Genomic DNA, 6,311 nt, shown 5'->3' with positions numbered 1-6,311 from the left:
ACTGGTCTTTGTCAGCCGCCTTGTTATTGGAGCCTGTTCTGCACCTGCCAGAAACATACAGCAACCAACTCAAAATTAAGTTAGCACCAAGATTTTTAATGCTTTTTTTTCCTGTGGGATCAGTTCAGAAAATCTAACAGGAAAGAAGAGGTGCAAACTCACGACCTCATCCTTCCCCATGTGTCCCATAAGATCACAGGATATCTATTTAGCTCCATTCAGTGTGCACCAAGTACAGGGAGGAGAACTTGCCCACAGCCAAGTGCGATGAGGATGTTTTAAATCTCCCCTTGGAGCACCCCAGAGGAGCTGTAGAGGCTCTAAATTAAAGGCTACAGGTGTTTTGTACCAGGCATGCCCATTTAGAGACTTCGCCCTGATGCTCTTTTTACAACATCCTCCTCTAGGATCTTTTTCAGTCTCATATTCTTTTATTGCAGTACCAATTAGCTGAAACAACGATATGAACCCTTCACCCTGCTGTGAATATTAAAGAATGCTGTAGAATAAAATAGAGAGCACTACCAGAGAAATAAAGTGGATTTTATTAGCCAGAATTAAAGGATGATAGAAGTCTTTTGGGGTTGTCTTGATTAACTGCATTTCAGTGACATTAAGGAAGCCTATTTAGGGAGTGCTATAAATGTATGCACTTGTATATTTGTTAAGTCACCTCATTATGTGTACAGCTCCTGGCACATCAGGACTTTCTATTCATTGGCACTCTCCAGCTCACATAAAGATCAACAATAACACCTCTACCACCACCCCTTATCTGCTATGAAATACTTAACTATCTCTTTGGTATCATCTTCCACCCGAAGGCAGGCCAAAAAAAGTATTTCTTAAGCTCACTTGACAGAGTGGTGTCTTAAGGTACATGGATGCTCCAAGAAAAGTGTGTAGCATTACCCACATCCTCCAGAAATGAAGAACGACCAAGTGATTAAGCTGCCCTGAGAGAACTGAGGAGCTTCTGGTTCAGTCTTTCTTCTGCCCAAGTCTTTGTGACCCCTTAAGCATACCACATAACCTCCTCTGTGTAGGGCAACTTGTAAATTGTGACAGCACTGTTCTACCTCTCCATGCCATGGAAAGAGAATTACATCCACTATGATACTCTGTCAATGCAGATACCTGCAAGATGCCATTGTCCTTACCTCCCCATTGCCCCTCTGCTATACAACTCTCCATCTCTGAGGCATGCACTAAGCACCTTCCTATTCTTCAATCAACTTTTAAAGTAGATTTCCCTCAAAACTCTTTGCACTATTTCCAGCATTGAGTCAAGACCAGACTTTTGCCTCCTTTCAGAGCTATCAAGAGACAGAGCAATTGGGAGAGGGATCGCATCCCTCTATATCCAGTTAGAAAGCAGTCAAGCCATGCAGGCATGTGTGGTTCCCGGGACAGTATGGGAAGGAGAAGCTCAGTCCTGAACATAGACCTGGCCTTAGCCCTTCTAGCACATGCTAAGTCTGAGCTTACACTGGTTTGGAGTTAGATAGTGATCCTTCAAGTCATCCTGCACCTCCACAGAGACTGGTCATTTTGGGATGGGAGTAGCAATCTCACTGGAGGTCACGGGAGGCATCAGGTATGTATATCCTGAAGCAGGCACTGTGTTGTCTCACAAGTACCAGGGTGTTAACTTTGGCTCCTTAGGCTCATAGGCATCCAAATATGTTCCTCTTTAAGCAACAGCAGCTAGTGATCAATGAATGACACCAACGACCAGACATTATTCTCTCCTATTTTGTAGTAGATGGAGTCACAGTATTAAAACCAGGATATAACTGAAAACCTCCCAATTTGGATACAGTGGTTTGTTATTAAATGTCATCATTTTTTACCACATCTGGGAGGTTGATTTGCAACATATTTGTCCTCCTGATAATAGAAAACCAGAGAGATGTTAAAAAGCTTCCTCCCCTGCAAACTAGAAGAGAGCAGTTTCCAGCAATGCTGCTTCTTCCCCAGAGAGAAAAAGCCCACCCTGTAATGATTGTAGAAGGTCTTATTTAAATGGTTTTAAAACAATGGGAAGGAGAAAAAGGGAGTGAAAAAGGGACATTTAAGTGTTCCAAAACTTTGAACAGATTTGTTCTTCTCATGTTGATGCACACTGTGCAGCATTAGATCACATGCTGCTAATATCATGTTGATTTATGGTCTGCATAAATGGAAATAAATGGTATTTTCTGTTACCCAGAGAATAATAGATGGCCCTGGAATGAACACAACACCACATTCACACAACAGGCTCTGTTCATGTCACAAGCAAGAGGAGTGCAACTTTGTAAGGGCCCTCTTTGCCATTCCCACCAAAAATCTTTGATACCCACTGATTTTAATGAGTAGGAGTGGACATTTAGGACAGCATTTTCCAAGTGTCTGAATGATTTAGAAACCAAAGCTGTGGTATAACAAAGCAGGGGAAATGTTGGGTGAATTTCTTCCTTGAATGAGAAACTGGAGACTCCCCAGATCTTTCCACAAAGTTCACCAACCACACAAGTTGGTCAGGATCCTCTGCGTCATTTCCTCCACTTCTTCCCTTCCCTGCAAGCAACCTCAGGGCTATTTCTCATTGCTTTCCTCCTGGCCTGAGTGACTTGAGCTCCCTCCCTTGAGAAAGAAGGTCCCCTCTTCAAACATGGTGCAGGCACTTAGACACAGGAGAGCTAAACCTCTAAGCCAGTGAAACCCCCATGCCGCCTTTGAAAATGGGACTTTGGATGCTAAATCTCTCTAAATTTTTTTCAAAACTTACCCACAGTGCCTAGCAGTTAAAACTTAAGCTCCAGCACAGTCTGTGATTATGGGCATACAGCAAAAGCAATGAGTTACTTTGGTTTAATGACTCATTATTTAAGCTAATAGGTTTTACTTTACAACCAGGGAGGGTAAGTTTGTGCAACTAGCCAGTTACCATCGCTCAGCTGATGAGCAATACCCTGGTAAGATGTGGCAACCTTGTTGCTTTTGAACATCTGCCCACACACTCCTCCATTATAATGGGGCCTAATAGAGCTCCAAATAGCTTAAGTTCCAAAACAATCTCAAACAAAACTTCTCCTTTAATAGACTTACAGCACTGCCAAAACATTCACATTTCAGGCTGAAAGACTGAGTATTTAACCTCAGGACACAGATGATTTTCTGTTATTGTTGCTGTTGGCAGAGAAGGGAAGGTTAAATAAGTTTGAGACAATTTCATTTTTGATTCTGTATAAATATAGTCATGTCCATAGTGTTTTCTATTTCTCTGGTTAGATGATTAAAACCTTACCATTAATGTGTGTTAAATTCCATATTGTAATTAAAGGAACAGCTGGTAAAGTCACATACTATTAAGGTTGCCTGATGCTTCACATATTAAGATTTTGCTTCCTTATGGACAAGTTTGCACTACAGCTGAATTCTTATCTTTATTTTTGCTTCCTGACATGTTTACATCTTAATTGTACAATCTTTACGGGGGGGGGGGGGGGGGGGGGGGGGGGGGGGGGGGGGGTCTGAATATATAATTAATTCCCAAATATATTAATAGAACATTGAAATTATTGAGACCTACTCATACTTCCTTGAACAGGTGTTACTATATACAATGTTCACACACTGATGACAATTAAAAGATCTAACAGTTCAACGGAGTCCAATAAAGATTGGTATGCCATCACTGTACAATGTTATTCATTTTACTTGGCCACCATATACCAGTAGGGATAACTAAGAGGAATTTAAGAAGATAAAACTTATATGGCCATTGCCCTGTCATACCCAGTATCTTATGGGGGCCAGTACTTGATACTCCAGAGGAGGGTGAAAACTGACAACAGTGTAACTGGATGGTTGGGCTTGCAGTGTAGTGGGGAAAATGTCCTCATACCTCCTATGCTCCTTATCTTCTGGAGCTGACAGAGCCAGGAGAAGGAATTAGTATAAAACACTGAACTTTGTTTGCTCTGATGTCCTGTGCTCTCCAAGACACACAGGGATGTAAGCACAGAAGAAATACTGGCTCCCTCACCATTGCTTGCAATAAAACTAGAAACCTAACACAAATCCTTTCAAAAGAGGGATTTCTGAAATTCGCCTACAGTGGATCCACGCTAACTTCTAACCATCACTAAAAGGGTTGGACTCCTTGATCTCCAGTGACTTCAGTTATTATGGCTTAAAAGGCTGAGAGGACTAACTTAGGCAGGCACATATGCACAATTCCTCTTCAGTTGCAGCAGCTAAAGGATCATGAATCACAGCCCATAGTGACACAAAACCACTCACACAGTCACCAATGAAAGCAAACTTGTGCCTACTTTCCGACAGATATATGCCAAAGGAAAATGCAAGGATACACTAATTAGGACTACAATATATCCTGGATATATGCTGCATGCTGGCAGATATTCTTTACTTGGAGAACTCAGTAAAATAGGTGAGGGAGAGGAAGGATAGAAAGGGATACAGAGATAAAGTTAAGTGAAATCTCCAGGGTTCCTTAACAAATAAAAACTAGGGTCCAGGACAGAGGTTTTCTAAATGCTTTCCTGCTGAGAAGTTTATATAGGAATATTCAGTTTCTCAGGGAGGAGGTAAATGAGAAGAAAGTTCATTTCTTCCACTACGACTTTAATAAGGAAATAAGCCTCCATTATCTTATTTCTTTAGCATTTTCATTAAAAAGTGAAGCCAAACCTACCAAGGCAGACAGAGCTGAAGCAAAGCTAACCTAAATAACCTCTTGGCTGCAGCTCCATTTCATCAAGGTCAGCCACTAATACATATATACACATATATGTATAATATATGTGTATTTATATTAGAATATCACCGTTAGTAGCAGAACTGTAAAAAAATGAAACAATTCCATCTTCACAAAGAGAAACCCTTCAACTAACCACCTCAATACTTGTAAAGGAAAAAGGAAGAAAATGTTCTGCTTTCGACCAAAAATAATTTTTGATCTTCAAACAGAATCCGCAACACTAGTAAGTTCTGCTTATTTCAGGGCAATTACAGTGCAGGAACGAGCTCACAAATAGATTTTCTCCAAATAATGTCCCTATTTTTTGATGCTTATTGAAATTCTTTAGACTGGAATTCTCCAGACATAACTTTCCCTTTCTTAATAACAATTTACTTCTATTCAGGTAAAGCTAAAACCAGAAAGGAAGAACTGAAGGCAGAGGCACCACAGGACTTTGGAAGCCCAACCCCTAGTACAGTACTGATTCATCCAGGGCAGATAAATTGTGCATGTCCAGAACAACTCTCCGCCACATGGATGTCACCCAGGTAGACTCAATACCACTGCAATCTAGAGTGGCTTTAAACCTCAACTTTGTTTTTGCACACAGGCAGTTTATCCAAGGAGATTTTTTTCTTCTGATGCGGGGGAAAAGAGGAATGTGCCACAAGTTTGTCACAGAGACCCAGGGATTGACTGAGAAGCCAGCAGTGTGATCTGGCTTCTAGAAGCACACCTCACTGACAAGGGCAAGCCACTCAGATGATAAACCCTTGTGGTTAGAAGAAAAGTTCAGGACAGTTCTCATTCAAACAGGCATTACGTACGTCTACCTTTGGGTAGCTGAAGTGCTGCCTGCAGAGAGGAGTTGCCTGTGCTATTTCCTCCTCCCCTGCACTTTTGGATATGAGGACATCTGACACTTGGCTGGGGAATGTCAAGCTTTTCAGGCAGGTGGATCACTCCCCTGGTTAGGAAGAGCTGTCTTTCAGCTGTGCTGCAGGATTGGTCTGCTGGGGAACAGGAACTCTCCTCTAGATACTAAAATATTTCCTTTAACTACCTAAACACGGTTGTTCTTGCAAGTTGGGTGGTACAGTACAATATGACAGCACTTCTTTTTAAGTCGCAACGCTCTACATAATACAGATCCCCAGAGAGATCTGAGTGCTGCATTTTATTGCACTTTAAAAACACTGTGCTAATAAATTCCAGTCTCATATAAACTACATGGACAGAAGTGCTCTGCCCATGCAATCTGCTTGCCCAGTAGAAAACATGTCATTCTGAAAAAGTCCACAGCTTAAGGTTCCTCACTGGAGCGGTACAAATGAAAGAAAGAGCTGTGTTACTCTTTCTCCCCTTGGAAAATAAGGGCATCACAAAATATGCCAGATATAATAACTCATGAACTTATGGCTCCAGTGTTCTTGCATAGTTTCTTTTATTTGCAAATTACATTCTCTACCTGGTTTATTCTAAAAACATTCCCTGCAGATTCTTTTTTATTCTTTCCTCAAAATAATAATGCCCCTAAAAGTCTTCAGAATGTGCTTTT

This window comes from Aquila chrysaetos, chromosome 4 (assembly GCF_900496995.4).
Source record: "Aquila chrysaetos chrysaetos chromosome 4, bAquChr1.4, whole genome shotgun sequence".
Classification (NCBI taxonomy): Eukaryota; Metazoa; Chordata; class Aves; order Accipitriformes; family Accipitridae; genus Aquila; species Aquila chrysaetos.
This window is presented reverse-complemented; position numbering follows the sequence as displayed.